The 18,887-nt window shown below is 31.0% G+C and overlaps 1 long non-coding RNA gene across 1 annotated transcript; it reads right to left on the bottom strand.

Moving 5' to 3' along the window:
• Positions 1-14,122: 14,122 nt before the first annotated feature.
• LOC147801997 (uncharacterized) lies at positions 14,123-18,324 on the bottom strand. The gene is made up of 2 exons (XR_015430449.1): positions 17,410-18,324; positions 14,123-16,023 (listed from the first exon to the last, which is right to left on the bottom strand). It is a non-coding gene; the product is annotated as an uncharacterized LOC147801997 (long non-coding RNA).
• Positions 18,325-18,887: the final 563 nt, after the last annotated feature.

The raw sequence follows: 18,887 nt of genomic DNA, 5'->3' as shown, positions 1-18,887 counted from the left end.
CTAGCCACCGCTGGGATTCGAACCTGGAGCAGCTCATTGAAGCTTGCGTGATAAATTAGCACTTTAGCTCCAGCAACAACTATGACTTCTGCTGACTGCTAACAATTTTCTAAAAAAATAATTATTTTAATTTAATAGAGCTTTCAAAACGTAAGAAAACAAATGTGGTACTTTAAAATATTATGAAAGTAACCAACCTTCGAATTTTTCCTCAAAAAAAGTTTGTTTTAGGACAAAATTAGTATATTCTGTCACGGTTACAACTAACTGTTATACATATTCAATGTAAAATTCCTTCGGTATTTTTCCATAGGACTTTACAGAAGGAGAAGCCGAACAATAACTCAGAAATTGTAGGCAGTGGTGTGTAATTTAAGGGACGACGACACTCCAGGCATTCAGCTTCTCATTAACCAATAATGATTGTAAAACTTTTCATCAATAGCTAGTATTATTTATAACATAAAATTAAATTTTGTTTTAGGTGGATCTTTAAGAAAACTATTTTTTTAACAAAATAATAGGAGTTTGAAACAAATTTAAAAATTTCAGATCCCTAAAATTTCTTTTTTTTCTTCCTGTAAAAGAAAAATCAAATGTATTTTCTCGGTAGATATAAATATTTTATCATGGAATAATTTCTGCATGCATTTACATAATGAAATTAATCTTATGTAGATTTTTATCAAATGAAATGTCCTCCCAATGTTGTTTTTATTTTTTATTTGTTTATTATATTTTTAATTTTCTATTCTTTTGGAAGCCTTCTATGCAAGGAATTTCAACGGCGATCTCCACATTTCTGCCTATACTGTCAGTAAAAAGGCAACCTCATGGGTAACTTGTTTTACTGTCAGTGCACGCTTGTATTAAATATTCATAAATTTACAAAAATGTGAAGAAATGTTTGGTATTAAAACTAAGTATTATAAAGAATGAAATCTGTTTAAATAATTTCTTATTCTTGTACTATTTGAGATGGTCTGTAGAACTTTAAAATAAAAATTTAGAAAAAGCGGAGTATTGTTGAAGCATTGTTTGGTTTTAACAACAATCCGTAAAATACTCCCGCTAAGAACTTCACTATGACTTTGAACAATGAAAGATAATAGTAAAGAATTGAACAATGTAAGATTCTTTTCACTCCTTCAAAAAAATTTTCAGCATCAATTCAGATTCCCACCTACAAAATTTCACTCTTAATTCATATTTCGTCACAAAATTTTAAAAAAAACCATGGAAAAGATCATGCGTAACATCTGCGGAAAGCTGTAAGTAATATTTTGTATATTTCATGGATATTATTTTTAATTTTAAAGTTGTATGATTTCCATGGCAACACTCAGGTTGATATCATATTAAGATCGATCTCAGAGCAAATTTTCTGTTGTGGAACATTTTTGTATTTTAAAGGTGAGTTCGGTAGCAGAATTTAGGAAGTGAGTCTGCAATACATTATTTTCATACATTTAAATTAGTCTGCACCTTAACGCAATCAACAATGACTATTATTGAATTTTGTAAACTTAAAGTCCATTAAAAATATGCAGGGAAATTTATGTAGTTTAAATTCAAGTTAAATTTTATACAAGGATACTTAAAAAATGGAATGCAATTAGCATTCAGTCCTTCATACAGTTATGCCTGTAATCAAGTCAAGGAAAAATTAATCCTTTTTCATGGTTCCTTGTGGTGTTCTCTTACTTCAGCTTTTTTACGACAGATTGGAAGCTCATAGGATGAGCATTTTGTTACTTGCTAGTGAGCTCGGTAGCAGAGCGTACGAAGTGAATCTGCAGCATTATTATCATAAATCAAAATTAGTCTGCAGCTTCAATCAAGCCAACAAACATTATTATTGTAAAAATTCAGCTTAATCTAACATATAGCTAATTTTGTAAGCCTGAGATCCTTAAAAAGTATGAACGAAAACTTTATGTTTAAATTTAAATTACATTTTATGTGAGAATACTTAAAAACTGGAATTCGGTTAACATACAATCCCTCATACAGTTAAACGTGTAATCAAGTGACAGAAAAAAAATTCTCTACTTTGTTCATTTGTGGTGTTCTCTACACTCAGGTTTTATTTTTTTAATAGAAAAAATTTTAGAAATTTTTGAAAGTAGTCGACGCAATTGTCCCCATTTATTTGTTTGCTTTTCATAAATAAAAATAAAACTTAGATGAATAATAATCTTTAGATGCTGTAATAATCTACGCTGTCAACTGCACGCTGGTGAGTCTCTGCCCCCCGGCTGTTAAGTATTCCCGATCGCTTGTTCCATAAGTTCATTATCCACAAAACATAAGAATAAAATCCGTAAAAGCAACAATTTCGTATTACAAATTTGTACGCATCCCTAATAATAGTGTTTGATTAAAAACTAACTATAGATACAGAATTTTGATCATTCTACAAATAATACCAGTTTAACTTGCAATTTACTATTTACTAAATTAATTTATGTTTACTTGCTATTAAATAAGTGATATTTATGAATAGTAAATAAATTTTACACATACAAAAAAAGTTTTTATTGCTGTAAAAAGAACTTGAAAAAAATTTTTTTTAATTGAGAAATAAATGAATAAATAAATATTAAAATATAAACTAATAAAAAGATGTAAAACTTATGCTGTAACTAAATAAGATGAAACAAGAAAAACAAAAATTAATTTTAAAAACGTCTTGTATATCCAAAAGAGATAAATACTGATTTTCAGGTTTTATATATCAAAACTGAAACAGCCTATCTTTATTTGGAAAAGCTGAAATGTTTAAATTGGAGATAAAATTCTGATTTTTGAAAATTTTAAAAAAAAACTGTTTTATATCCAATCGAAATGCAAACGGGAATAAAGTTTTAAAGTCCAAAATATTAAGAAATAGATACAAATATATTGATTGGGCATTCTGTTTCACTCATAATATATTAAATAGCAATTTTTATTTAAATGCATTTCATAAAAACTTCGCAGGTCAGCCAAGTCCAGTACAGAGGACAAGAATAACTATCCTACTTGTGCCTCAAAAGATAAACACCATCTAACACCATCTGAAGTACTGGAAGAGAAGGTTAAGATCAGAGAAGAATTCGTGTACTGGGAACATTACTGGAATGAACACCACCAACAAATCGTGACAGGCATTGACGACTCAACATGGAACAACACCTGTCCAATAACACAGACTGACTTCAACATCAGGGAATGTCTCCCATCCAAAAAACAACAGGATGCAACAACATCGAATAACATCTTGGAGACTCCAGACAGTCTGACAGTCGTCAAATTCCACCACCATCAGGAATTGCCTGTCGACAGCATCAAAAGCTTCCCAGAAGAGACACGCGTTGCCATTAGCGACAGTCCTAAAGCAGAAACATCTTGCAATAAAAATGAGGATAGATATAGGACACGCTATGGCAACTGCGAGGGTCTCAAAATCGCAAAGATTTGGAAATGGCGACGACTTACCAGATGTTTTCGTTGGATCGGAAAAAAATACAAAAATCTTCAGAAATGAAAATTCTGCATTTGGTACCAGCATTTTGTATGTTTTAATCATCATGAACAAAATTAAAATTTCGAAAAATATAATCACCATTTAATATGAACAAAATTTTAAATTTCGAGCAATATAAACAGATTTCATCTTATTTAGTCATCATAAACATGCACATAAACAATGCCTGAAGAGCCAACAGATGTAGAAAGAGATTAACAACAATAGAAAATGGAGTTTCGTATTGATTATGGAAGAATAAGATCTTCTTCAAAAGTTGAAAGTTTCTGGAATGTTGTATCAAGACGAGAGAAGAGGAAGGAGGATGGATGGAGAGGAAAATTCAAAAGAGAAAGGAAAAATTTAATCAAAAAAGGCTGATTTAACATCATTAACGTTGATACTCATGTCTTTACATAAACATGCAGCTGTTTGAAACAATTTTCAAAATTATCTAAAACTTTGCCACAACTTCAAAATTTATATTCTAGGTAATTAATACCTAGTTTTTTTTTTTTGTTTTCTTTTTTTCGTTTCAGGTAGCGCTTATACCTGACTTTTAAATTATAAAATTCAGTTTCATAACAGATTTAGGTATTTTCTTACCTATATCATTAAGGTATTTTATTACCTCATTCTAGTATAATAGCTACATAATAATTTGGCCTTATTCTTTCTAATTGGCATAAGTTTCCCTCCCTTTCGTTAACATCATTTTTAATATTGTTCTCAAACTGTTGCATGTTTATGTAAAGACATGAGTGTTAAACATGGAAAAGTAACATCTGATGGAAAGAAACATCCAATTGAAAGAAAGTTCTGGAGGGAATCAACATCTAGCTCAAAGTAACATCGAGCTGAAGGAAAGATCTAAAGACGGAGATGAACATCTAGCAGAGGGAAACGGAGGGAAAAAACAACTAGTGGAAGGAAACGTATAGAGTGTACAACATCATGTCGAAGGAAAACATCTTATATTTAACATCGAGCTACTTCAAAAGACTGGCGTTGTTTATGTGCACAAAAGCCACTACCTGAACATAAAAAACTAAAAAATAAAACACCCAACAAAAAAAATGAAAAATCTAAAATTGTCCTCGTAATGTCTCCTCTTGTCAGCGAAGTAAAAAATATAAAGATAAAAACAGACCAAAAAAATACATATACATGAAAATCGTTATAAAAAAAGGAATAATTATATCTAAACAAATAAAAAATGAAGTCAGACTGGTCGAACAGCAGCAGATGTACAGACGTAGAATGATATAACAGTAGAAGATTCTCAGATTTAGACTTTTTTCAGACTGGTTAACCAGCAGCAGATACATGGATTTAGAGAGCAGTAGATGTACAGATTCAGATTAGTCCATCAGAGAAGTAGATGTATAGATATTCAGATTGGTCATTAGTCAGACAGTAGATAAAATCATATGCAAGCAGTTTAAACTTTCGGCCCAATAAAGTAGATCAAAATTCTGTTGGGAGTCACTTTTATTTTGATGTTGTTTTTTTGTTCATTAACTTTCAGGTATTCGATGTAAGTACCAAATTACAAATTAAAATGTTTAAGGTATGTAATGAAGCTTATGAAAAGCATATTACAGTTATTTTAGAATTAAAATAAAATGTCTGTTAATTACTGAGCAATTCTCAGTGTTTCAGATGCAAACTTTGAATTCGATTTGTTCAGTAATTAAATGCTCTTAATGAAAACGAACAAAAACATTCATAAAACCTCCCACGGTTAGCCTGGGAGAGGACTCTAACTTGTAATTCGTCTACCACTGAGGATATGTTACGTCAGCACGGCGGTCGGTGCAAGCGGAATTCGTATCAACCAGCCATCGCTGGGATTCGAACCTGCTTCACCTCATACAAAGGGGAACGTTCTATTTCCTGAGAAGCCATGGCTCTCACACGTACATTTTATTTTATTTAATATTCGTCGTTGAACAGCTACCCAATTTTTAGGTTTACGACTACTAATATTCAACTCCTCAATTATTCTGAACGAGGGTCAGGAGACTCAATTGTTTTCTTTTTGTCCAGTTTATAAATCTTTCAAAAACACAAGTAGTTTTCTATAAGGAATTTTTCCAATTGAACTAATGTACTGTGTTGAGTTCGATCTCTTTTGGACAAAGATTCCCCGTGTAGTAAATGGTGACATGTGCACGTGAAATTAGTTGGGTCACAAAGTTATCCATGTTCCCGTAACAAATCAATAACTCTAGTGGTACTGAATTGAAGACTGGTATTCATCTGGTTCAGGTCAAAATTACGATCTGTGGATGAATGTGTCCTCCCTATTAACAGGCTGTGACGCGTGAGTGTGACTGATGTATTCTTGGTTATTGATACCGCTACGGGAGAACAAGAAACGCACCTTCTGCCTTGGCTTCCATCAGGATTGGATATTGGCAAGTGGCATTAGATACAGCAACAAGAGGACTTCTGTAGTTTCATTAAAATCGGAAATGTCTTTTTTAAAATAAAATTATGTTTATTTTTTAATTCATCATTTTATTTTTAAAAAACATATATTTACTAATGTTAATTTTGAAGATAAATGGAATCTCTCAATTCAGGAGATGTACACTTGGCGACCGAAATTCACTCTGGATCCGCAGAGAGAAAAGTAAAGGAACGGTTAAAGGCGCTTTTCAAAATAGTAAAAAAAAGTTAAAACCAATGTTCCCTGATGATGGAAACATGATATGACAGCGGTTTAAAATAAAGTCTGTGTGACCACCTACATTTAAATTATCCTGCTCTCAATTTCGGTTTTAGGCATTGGTTTCTTAGGTTAACATTTGGCTGTTTTTCGAAGGGTTCGTCGTCATATCAAATGATGTTTTTTTTTTTCCACGAATAATATACTATTTTCATAGCTGATGAGAGTTTTCAGCAGTTACTGTTAGGTCAAGTTTAGCCCATCTAAAGCCACTGCTGCCTTTGCTTATTTTCTGAAAATGTCGCTGATGTAAAATATCCTCAGTGCTGATGTAAAATATCCTCAGTGGTAGACGGATCATGGGTTAGAGCAGTGGTTCCCAACCTGGGGGCGATAGAGCTTCTCAAGGGGGCGATAATCCTTAGAGGGGCGATCAGGGGGCGACGAGTACTCAAAAGATAAAAATTGCTAATAATATTAATAATAAAAGCTATTTGAGATTGAAATTGAAAATATATATGAAACCTATGGTTCTGGTGTAGACAAAGAATTATGATAGTTAAAAATTAGAAAAAAATTCAAGTGCAGGATCGTTTTCGTCATACGTTTTGGTATCGCAGGTGGAAATCTGATAAGTCACTCTGTTCCTCTAAGCCAGGGATGGGCAAACTACGGCCCGCGGGCCAACTGTGGCCCTCTGGAATATTTTATCCGGCCCGCGGATAGAATTTTTATTTGTCGATCAGTGGCAAATATAAACAATATACATCCATTTTCTTGTCGACTATGTTTAAAATTATTTCTGTTTTTCCTTTTTCAACAAAGTACTGATGAAGTTTTTGCTTTCTCTATTCTTGTTCTACAAAACATAAATTGATGGATATAGTTAGCTCAGACAGCTTCAATTGGTAAAATGTTGAAAGCAGAAGTTCTTTATAGAATAGCCGTAGATTGGCTCCAACTAGCGCTTGTCTCTCTCGAGGAGCTGACTTATGGAATCTAATATAGGTAAATTGCACTTCACATTTAGCAGACTGCGCATTTTCCGCTCCAAAGAGCGGACAATCTAACAATCTTCTGAAGCAGTCGTTTCTAAATACTATTCCAAAGTTTTACAAATCATTACCAAAAGCTAGTTTCCGAAATTTAATATTTCATGCTCAGAAAATCAGTGCATGTTTGCTTAATCATATATATGAGCAAGAGTTTTCAACTATGAACCTTAGAAAAAATCATTTCAGAAGTAGACTAACAGCAAAGCATTTAGCCTTGTTCCTTAAAATAAGCACATCTCACTTCCAACTTTAATGTAAGGAACTTTTAAAAATGAAATCGCAATTTCCTTCATCTCACTAAATATTTAAATTAAAACTTGTATATCACCTTTTTTTCTTAAATTTTGAAGTTTTACTTGGCCCACCAAACATTTTTTTTCTTGATTTTTGGCCCCTCGACCAAAAAAGTTTGCCCATCCCTGCTCTAAGCAATAATACTGTTTCCAGGCGTATTGATGAGATGGCCTCCGACGTTGAATCAAAACTCATCAAATTTCTGAAAGAAGGTAAATTTGCGTTGCAGATTGATGAATCAACTGTGATAGATAACAAAGCTGTTTTAGCTTACGTGAGATTCATAAATGAGAGTTAGGAGATTAACGAGGAAATGTTGTTTACAAGAACTTGCAACACAGATATAAAACGATCGTCGATTTTTAAATTGATCAAAGATTATTTTGAGATAAAAGAAATTCCTCTCACAAATGTAAGTGCGTGGGCAACAGATGGTAACTTTCGGCTGCGAAAATTTGGTTATTTCTGGCAACAATAAAATAAAAGCTAATTTTCCTAATAACCGTTTGTACCGAGAGCTTTGCCATGAAAATGATGAAGATATCGAATTCCTGCTCCTACATGCAGCTGTGAGATGGTTTTTAAAAGGAAACTGAGCCGTTTCTTCGAATTGCTGGATTCGGTTACTGAGTTTCTCGAAATCACTGATCCTGTTTTAAGTGAGAGTTTGAAGCAACGCAAGTTGGAAACTGCGTACCTCACTCATAGTTTTGAAAAAATGAAGGAAATCAACGTAAAACTTCAAGGAAATAAAATGAACATTATCAAGGCTAAGAGAATCATATCTTCATTCATCGCCAAGTTTGATATCTACAACTCAAACATTGGTCGCAAAGAGCTAATGCAATTTCCAACTCTTAAAAAGTGTTCAATGGCAGATATCGAGATTCTCGAAAATAAAATCTTAATTTTTACTGATTACCTTGATCAGTTATGGAATCAAGAATTAAAGATTTGAGGAAATTAGAAATTCCGGATTGGATTTTCGATCCTTTCTCGTTTAAAGTTGTGGATAAGCTCACTTCCTCTTTGTAGACTGAGTTTTTAGATTTGAAGTATGACTGTGAGGCCAAAGGCGTCTTTAAAAAATACGGTTACGAGTTCGCTTGGGTAAAGCTTATGGACACTTATCCACAATTGTGGAAGCAAACTGAGCCGCTTCTCATCTCGTTCCCGTCAACATATTTAGTGGAGAGAGGATTTAGTTCTGTCTTCCAGCTGCTCACAAAGCAAAGAGATAGGTTGGACATTTGCTTCAAAGGAGACCCGCGTTTAAATCTGACGAGCATAAAACCTGACATTCAAGATTTAACTTGAAATACACCAAGCACAGGGCAGTCATTGAAGTGGTAAAAATGTACTTTCTCCCTCTTCATTTTTTTTTCTCAAATTTTAGTTGTTAACGTTCTAACTTTTTCTTGATTACATTAAAATATGAATTTAAAAAAATGTACTTTTGTTTTGATTATTCCGTTTTAAATATCATTTCTTTTTGAAAAAAAAAGAAGCACAATTTTTTTTTTTAATTAATAAAAATGACAGGATAAATGTGCCTCCTTATTTGCATTACAATTTAAATTAAAATCAAATAACATAGCATATTTTCAGTGTTTGGTTGCTCACAAGCAACAATGAATGGCTTTTTGAGCAAAAAAAGAAAGGGGCAATATGTGTCAGCCAACCCCAAGAGGGGGGCGATGGTCCACAAAAGGTTGGGAACCACTGGGTTAGAGCCTCCTTGCCAACAGGCTAAGCGTGGGAGGTTTTCCTCTCCATGTAACGCAAATGCTGGTTAGTTTTATCAAAAAGTCCTCCACGATGGCAAAATTCTTCCAATACTCGATTCAGGAGTTCTCTTGTCTTTTGGATGCGGTTCAAAATTACAAAGCTACAGAGTTGAGCATTAGTAGTGTCGGTTGTTCAACGACGGTTATAAGATAAAAAGTAAAATAGTTTCCTGTACAGTGCTGATGTGAAATATCCTCAGTGGTAGACGGATCATGGGTTAGAGTCTCCCTGCCTACAGGATAACCGTAGTAGGTTTTCGTGGTTTTCCTCTACATATAACGCAAATTATGGTTAGTTTCATTAAAAAGTCTGTGAAGGCAAATTTCTCCAGATACTTGATCCAGAAGTTCCCTTGTCTTCTGGATTGGGTTCAAAATTACACGGCTACGGAGTATAACATTAGTAGTCATAAACCCAAATTTGGGTCAGCTGTTCAACGACGGATATAAACTAAAGTAAAATTATAATCAAAAGTTAATTTTTTAAAGAACTACGAATTGTAAGCAACCTGAAGTCTTATTTAAAAGTGCATCACACAGAAATTCGAATTTAGCTTAACTATGAAAAAAATACTTAAATTTATTTGACACAGTTAAAGAAGTTGTTGAGAATGACGTAAATTATGTAGCAAACAAGATATTTGTACTAAGTGCATATCAGAGTAGCGATAGCATTCTGAAATATCATATGTAAAATTAAATATTTTCTTCAAAAAGCATCTATCTCGTCTATATATATCTAACACAATTTTTTGCAACTCACGTTAAATGTATTTATCAATTTAAAATAAAGTTGACAATATAATGTAAATAGCTTGAAAGTTAACTTTAATGGTTAATAGCATAATCATACACCGATTAAACTTAAAGAGAAAAATATTCTTTTTGAAAAACTCAATTCTCATTTTTAATTCTCGAACAAAACTTTTCTTACTAGCCCGAATAGGGGTTCTGAGAACGCTCATCGAATACACTCCTGTAAATCAGTTCCTGTTAATAATAATAAGTCAAATGGATTTTAAAAACCTCTTAACTTAGGTTGACTAAAAATGTGATAGTTTTAAATATGTATCACACTCTAAATTAAAAATGTGAAGTGAGTCAAATTAAAAAAAAAAAAAAAAAAAAGAAAAACGACGATGAGGTGATAGAAGCTTATGGCAAAAAAGAATTTATATATCACAGCGATCAAAATTATTTTAAATCAAATTTAAAGCATTATTTGTGGTACAACTGAAACACATTTTAAAAACGTCATTCTCAACCTTGACGAATATTTTTTATTAAGCATCAAGTTTTGTTCCATTTCAAAACGGGGTCTTCATTTCTTTATAAAAGGGTAACACGATATGCCTCTTTAGCTTGCAGATGTTTTACTTATTCATCAAATTTAAAGGCAGGTGTCAGGTGTCTTTTTTACGTTGTCGGGGGGGGGGATCGTTTTCATTCTCAAGCAAAACTTTTCATTTAATTTTTTCTTTCTTTCAATGAAACAATTTTAAAACGATTTTATAACTCTAAAGAACCTTTCTTTAACACTGCTTTTAAAAATAATTACATATTTAAATAACAGTTTTTTTTAAATGCTTGCTTAAAAAAAATAAATAAAAGTAATTAAAATAGTAATGATATTCCTCACTTTTAAAATATAATTTCATTTATTTAAAGGTTACACCACATACACTTGAAAGTGCATCGAATTCAGAGGAGAAGGTGAAAAATGTTCGAATTATCAAAAATTCGAATTTAGAATGAATACTTGAAAAACACTGATTTCACTAAGTTATTTAGAAAGAAATAAAAGTACTTTAAAATTGCTTATTTTTAATGATTACCGATTTTAATGATTGATTTTTTTTTTTCTTTTTGTTAACGGATATGGATTTTTGACCACAAAAGTAGCCATAATTGTGGAAAATAAGCTCCCTATAATTTTGTCTTACGTTTGGGTCCCTTAATGTTAATTTTACTTTTTCCGTATTTCGTGGACTTATCAAGCACACCAAAACATTTTTTCACACAATTATAAGATTTGATTTTCCAAAAAACAGAAGAAAAAAAAATTTTTTTTTCATTATTTATTATTTCGCTCAATAATTGTCAATTTTTTTAATTGTATGGTGTGTAAGTTTTTACATCTTTTTAAAGCATGTAACTTTTTAAACAAAACAAAAATTTTTGACAAAATTTGAACGAAATCGGTTAAACGGATTCTGAGTTATCCAATTTAAAAAAGTCGTATACTGTGTATAATTCTGTGTGTACTGTGTGTCGCGTGTGTATAATTTGATTTCTTGTGAACTACTCAGCAGATTTCATTCTAATTTTGTATTTTGTCATTTAAAATAATTTATTTTGTAATTTAAATTTTGCCATAAATAATAGCAAATAACAAATAATTATTAAAAAGTATTTTTCTTCTCAAATTATCTTAGATTTAACGAGCTTCATTGATAAGTGTAAGAATTGTTTTTAAAATTGCTTTGCAATTAGTGTTAGCAATTAACAAAATCTAAAGCATTTTATATTTTGCTAATTTTTAATCTTTAAATGAAAACGGGGTTTTCAAAATCATTTTGTGGTTTATGTTTTCAATGATAAACTAAGTCTGATAGTTTAAAAAAAAAATTATCTTCGCGTGAAGAAAATACGTTTACATTTCGTTCGTATTAAAAGATTTTAAAATGAATCACGATATTTTCGAATTTAGAATTATTCGAATTAGAATTATTCAGTTCGTCGTTTAATTTATATCACATGTCTTTTGAGGCAAAGAATTGCTTCCCCCTCCCTTTTTTTTAAAATTTTATCATGTTCTTCCTTTTACCGGTCTGCTTTTTTTAATACCTCACGCCTCAAAGAAAGAATAGAGAGCACCGATTACTTTGTTTATAAAGTACAAATGACAAAAAAGAAAAGTTACAGTATTCATAAAAAGAAGCTATTATAACTTTTTCTTTCTTTGAAAAGAATTAACTTAATATTTATTTTTGTAACCGTCTTTGAACAGCCGACCCAATTTTATGGGTTTAAGACTACTAATGTTCAACTCCGTATCCTTGTCGTTTTGAACCCAATCCAGAAGACAAGGGAACTCCTGGATCAAGTATTGGGAGAAATTTGCCTTCATGGAGGACTTTTTGATGGAACTAACCGGCACTTGCGTTACATAGAGAGGAAGACCACGAGTACTTCCCACGGTTAGCCTGACGGAAAAGGAACTCTAACCATTGATCAGTCTAACACAGAGGATATGTCACGTCTGCACTGTGGTCGGGTGCAAGCCGGATGCGGAATTCATATCGACCTGCTATCGCCGGGATCGAACCCCGGTTCACCTCAATGAAAAGGCGAACGCTCTAACCCCTGAGTCATCGCGGGACACTTAATGTATTTTTTTTTATAACCGTCGTTGAACAGCCAACCCAATTTGGGTTTACGACTACTAATGTTCTACTCAGTAGCCTTGTATTCTTGAACGAATCCGAAAGACAAGGAAACCCCTGGATTAGTACCCCCAGAGGTATTGATTTGCTTTGGGAACATGGAGGACTTTGCGACCCGACAGATTTAACGTGCACCAGTCACCATTAACTACACGGGGAGTCTTCGGCAGACGGGGAATCGAACCCACGACCTCTTGGACACGGGCCCAGTGCCCTACCAACCAGCCTATCCCGGTCCGTTTACTTAATATTTTGGAATATTAATTGCTTATTCCATATAGTAGATGGAGTAAAAAAAAAGTTCTGATTTTTATAAAGTTTTAATAAATAACCCAAAAATGCAATTTTTTTTTCATTTCTAGAGGGGGTTCCGGATTTGCATAAGTATAGGCCAACTTGATATTCTGGTTAGTATAAGAGACGATCAGAATAAATAATTTTAAGTAAAACGAATATTATTATAATTTACAATTAAAATTAAATCAAAGGTTAGAATTCCTTTGCCATTAAGGCTCCGTTAGAGATTCTCATGGTTTTTTTCTCCATATAAAATTCTATCAAAAATTTCTTCTAGTTTCTCCCAATTTTCGATCTAGAAGTTTCTTTGTCTTCTGGGCTGGGTTCGAAATTAAAAAACAAGGAATAGAACATTGATAGACGTAAACCCAAGCATGGGTCGGCTTTTCAACACCGGACATAAAATAAAATCATATTCGTGATTTAAAGACACGATTAAAATTTTTATCGCAAATTATAATTACTTGCACTCGTTAAATTTTTAGTGGCGAAACAGGTTCAAATACTGCTCCTGAATGCAATGCGAGCTAAGTGCAATTAATATATGAACTTTCTTAACAGGTTGCATACAAATCATAGTTTAAATCCTTGGAACATTGAACTTAGTGGTCGGAATTAGAGCACTACAAGTTGTGAAACTACTGTTGTTACTACTTTTATTCGCAGTTTGAAGTGTCGAGTGCTACTTTTTTTTGTAAAATAAAAGTAGTATAGTAGTTTGTTACCTATAATGAGGTGAAAAACTAAATACCTCCATGAAGTTCGGTTCTTCATTACTGAAGTTGTAAAGCAAAAGGGGCCCCTAAAGAAGTTTTTGCCCCGGGCCCCAATTAAGTCAAGTTGGGCCCTGGAGCCACCTGCACACTAATCTCCCTGCTTTGCACTAATCTCCCTTTTAATAACATGGGGGGGGGGAAACAGTTTTTTGTTGGGGGAAAAAACTGACAGCTCATGCTCAGAGCATTAAGTATTACCAATTTCATTTTTATTAATTTCAAAATTTTTTTCATATGACAATACACTATAATTTTATGGTATAACAAATAAAAAAATAAACTTAACTATTTTCAAAAAACAATTTTATTAAAAAAATATTTACATATCCGTACATACAAAAAATACAAGTATAATTAAAACAAAGTATTCAAAAATATTTAAAAAAAATATATGTTTTTAACATTAAATGTCAACACTACAGATCAAATTGAAAAATTTACAGATGAAACAAAGAACTTGAATGAATGGTGAACATACTTTTTTAATGGAGTTTAACATACTAAAACTTCGACATAAAAAGTATTTTACGAATTCAGAATGTCTTACAGCCTTCCCTTAAAAAAATTAAAAAGTTCAGTATCATATTTCAATATATCATTTTTTTCAAACTAACAGGTAATATTTGAAAAAAATTAAATTAATATAAAGAAATTTTAATGTTATGTTAAATTGTACATTTTTGGAAATATATATATATATATATATATTGTATTACAATTTTTATTTAATTATACATAATTTTAAAAAAATTTTCTTACAAAAATGCACAAATATTTTCAAATATAAAAATGTTCATAATATTTTATTCAGGAATATATCTCAATATGATTGATTGAAAAGTAACAAATTCATGCCAATTTAGTTTCAGAATTGCCTATCAACATTGTAATTTTTCCAACAAAACTTTTAAAAAGTTTTAATAAATCACTTTTCTATAGATCCAAAAAATTCCGTTCTTTTGTCTAATCTATTAAGAATTAATAGACAAGAAGAGAACTGCAGATTCTGCAGTTATTAAGAATTAATAACTGCAGAATTTTTAAAATGCTGAATTTAGGAGTTGTATTCAAATTAATATTTTTTAAATGACATTTAGCTGCATTTAAAATTAACGATACTTCAATCAAAAATATTAAAATCTAATTTAAAAAAACTTTAATTTACAATTTTAAACTAAATTTTAAATTTTTTAATGGGCTCATAGTATGAAATTATTTCTATTGGGAGTTAATAGCTAATCTAATTTTGAAACAAATAAAAGAATTTTTTTTTTATTATATTAAATTTTAATCCGTGATTTGAAAAACGTATTTTTGAAGTTTTTTATGTTACAGGGTGAGTAGCCAGATTTTTCAACAAAAAATAAGCACCTTTTAAGTACTTTTTAAGCACCCAAAAAATATTTCTAATTACTCTCCAAAAAAAAAAATCGCAATTCGGATCTATGCAATAATAAAAAAAAATTTCTTCTATCGTTTAAAGTTCTTAATTTATAAACATAAAATCAATAAAATTTAGAAACATTTTTAAAAACTTTAAATAATCATGATAAAATAACTAGTTTCTGATAAATATTACAGAGAAAATTGGGAAAATCATGCATTTTCTGAAATTTAGAATGACAATCCATATGGCAAAGAAAAAATTTCCTTTTAAAAATTAGAAAATTAAGCACTTTTTACTAACCTTAAATACAAAAAGCACCTTTAAATGCTTTTAAAAAATGTAAATCAAAAACAAGCACCTTTAAGCCTTTTTTAAAAATGCTTTGCACCCTGTGTTACTATGCAAAAAAACATTTTTTCCCCGTAACTATTCCTTGATAAAAACAAAAATATTGAAAAAATGAGACTTGAATAAATGCATTGATATTATTTAACAGGAAATACTGTTTGGAAAGGAGGAAAAAATCTGAAATTATCAAACAAATAGTAAAAATATTATCAACAATTTCAAACACCTGATATAACTTGATATAAAGTCTCGAGTAAATGATATTTATGAGCACTTACGTTTAAAATGCATAAAATAAATATTACAAAATGTGGTTCAACAAAGAGTACAATAAATATTCATTTTTGATCTCCACTGATCACCATAAGGACAAAACCTCAACCAACGTCGATCCCAAACTCTTGTGGCAGCTGATCGTACTACAGCTTTTAATATGGAGGAACTGTAACATCTGTAAGAAACAGCATATTCTGTAATAATTGTAATCAAAGAAATACAAATTACACAAAAGCCCTGCTAATCTGAATGAATTGGGAGATTGACTGCTCACATTGTTAAAATCCATAATTCAGATAGCAATTTTTGCTGTCATAATCAAAGCTGTGTCAGGTTTCCCACTCAAATTTAGAAACTAAATTCCCATACTTTTGCAGGGAAATTTTACAAAATTCCAGAATATATTTCTTCAATATGAGGCAAGATATGAGGTCAATATGAGGTCATCAGATATATAACTTTTTATATAATAAATTACAATTACTTTTTGATCAAACATACATCACATATTATTCTTGTAAAAAATGACATTTCAGTTGATGGTTTACCATGTAGATTTTAAAATACACAAGTATATAAATTGCAGATCAAAGCACGATTTGTTTTTGCCAAAACTTGAAAAAAGCTTCAGACAAACCTGAAAAATAATCAATTTTAAAATTGATTATAACAATAAGTAACCAATGAGGCTCAATGTCTAACATATATTTTTATTATTCTGTGTAAAAATTTTGCTATGATTAAATTTTTTTAGAAATATTAATATTGGAATACTCATTTGGGAAAAATATTTTTTGTTAAACAATTTCCTGTTTCAAATTAGTTAAAAATACTTTTATTTTTTACGAAACTTAATATTTTGCAAATCTTCTATCAAGAAATAAGTTTCATTGCCAATTGAACAAAAATATATTTTATTTCTGACAAAATATTGCCTTTTATAACAAAAGTGTAATACAGAATTTAATTGAAATTTTAATGAAAATTGTGGAAAAGTCAGGAGATTTTATTACTAAAATTGAGTGGAAAATTAAATTTATATTATATTCATTTTCAGCTTGTGCAGACACCAAAACAAATTCAGACTAGATGTCATTCCAAACCAGTAAATTGAACTGTCACTTAATTTAAAGACACAAGGAAAAAATTAATTATGTTCATCATGCTAAATATAAGTAGTTTTTCATTGCAACATTGAAGAAACAGTGAATTTACAAACCGTTTCAATTTTGGGTTTACGACTACTCGTGTTCAGCTCTTGTAATTTTGAACCCAATCCAGAAGACAAGGGATCAAGTATTGGGAGAAATTTGCTTTAAGGAGAACTTTTTGGTGGAACTAACCTGCATTTAATTTACATGTTAAGGAAAACCTCCCACGGTTAGCCAGGCGACATAATTATACAATATTAAAAAACTTTACAATGAAAACTTGTTACATATATAATTATACAACAAACAAAAATTATGGTTGAATACTGAGAGCAATTAAAATAATTATCCCATTGAGGAAAACTTGATACAACTCGTATGTTTGACACTATGGAAATATGAATACGTACTAAAATATGAAGAAAATAGCTATTACACTATGATTTTATATTGTATACTATGATGATATATTGTGCATGCTAAACCAGTTGATGTAAGTAAAATGTATTTTGTGTGGGTGTCATCTTTCACAACGAAAACAGGAATTCTTAGCTAGATAGGGAAATAAATGACATATAGTTCTGAGCAGACGGGTCCGCTTAGGAGAAAGAATTAGAAAGACTCCTAAAGACAGAATTAATTTGAGCGGTAAATAAAGGGAAAATAAAGGAAAAATTCGAAATAGGAATTTATCGTAGGATTGAATAGAAATAATGATAGAATGTATCACTGAAGAGTTTTTTTTTTCTAAATTCTTTCACAAAGACTTAATTCATTCACTATATATTTACACACAGACTTAACACAAGGACAGACACAGATCCATGCAAAACAAATATAGACTTTTTATATGTCAGAGTTGCCAGGTACACAAAGTAAAAATATATCACGGTTACAATGAAACACATAAACAAATAATACATATATGTTTAACAAAAGAAGTAGACGAGAGATAGATATATTTTAACTAATACGATTTGCGATAAGTGACGGTAGTTAATTATCATCAAAAATTAACTTCCATACTTATGTTGAAAAACTTAACTTTAATACGCCTTAAAGATTCGTTGAAGCCATAGGTTACATAAGTAAGTTAAGTCCTTTTGTAGTGCAAGCACTTAATAGTAGGCTCGTGCATATAATGGCAAATTAACTGTAAGTGGGTACGAGTTTAACACTAGAAAGTGGTTTAAAATTAACAGTTGCTAAAGCGAGCAGTTTAAATAGTGACATAATATAATGACGTCGAATATGTACACATTTAGTAGGCTCGAATAATGATCAATTAATATTGGATAATATTATTTACTAACGAAATGATAGTAGCATCGGCAACCGTTATATAGGTAATCTATTTAATGTAAGTAACACAATAAGTATTTCAAATAATAGTGCGAACGAGCTAATATAGCTTTGATATTAAGCATGAATAGAAGGCATCAGTTCAACAAAAGAAAAATGTTTTAGAAAACTGATGACATGATAACAAGAACGAATAATGTTCGATTATTCACATGTGAGCAGGTTAGAGTACTGATAAATAGTTTATTGGTAGAGTTTAACAAATGAGATTGGTTAAAAAGTTAGTATTCAGAACTGTTTAGAAAATTGTTAAAATAATAGTTGGCACAAACAACGATGAAATTACAGAGAGTTCGGTTAATAATCAAATAGTGGATGTTGCACGATGATAATAGACGAGTGCAAATCAAATACTGTTGAATAATATGATAGGGAATGAGTGAAGCGAAAGATAAGTTAAAAACGTGCCAATTGACAGTAAAACGTTCAATTAGTAGTAAGATCATGTGATAGAGGGTTCGATTATTGATCATATGAAACCGGGTACGAGTAACGTTAAATACTTCAAGGATAGCAGTTTAAAAAA

This window comes from Parasteatoda tepidariorum, chromosome 11 (genome assembly GCF_982258835.1).
Source record: "Parasteatoda tepidariorum strain Cologne lab strain chromosome 11, Ptep-v5.0, whole genome shotgun sequence".
Classification (NCBI taxonomy): Eukaryota; Metazoa; Arthropoda; class Arachnida; order Araneae; family Theridiidae; genus Parasteatoda; species Parasteatoda tepidariorum.
This window is presented reverse-complemented; position numbering and strand designations above follow the sequence as displayed.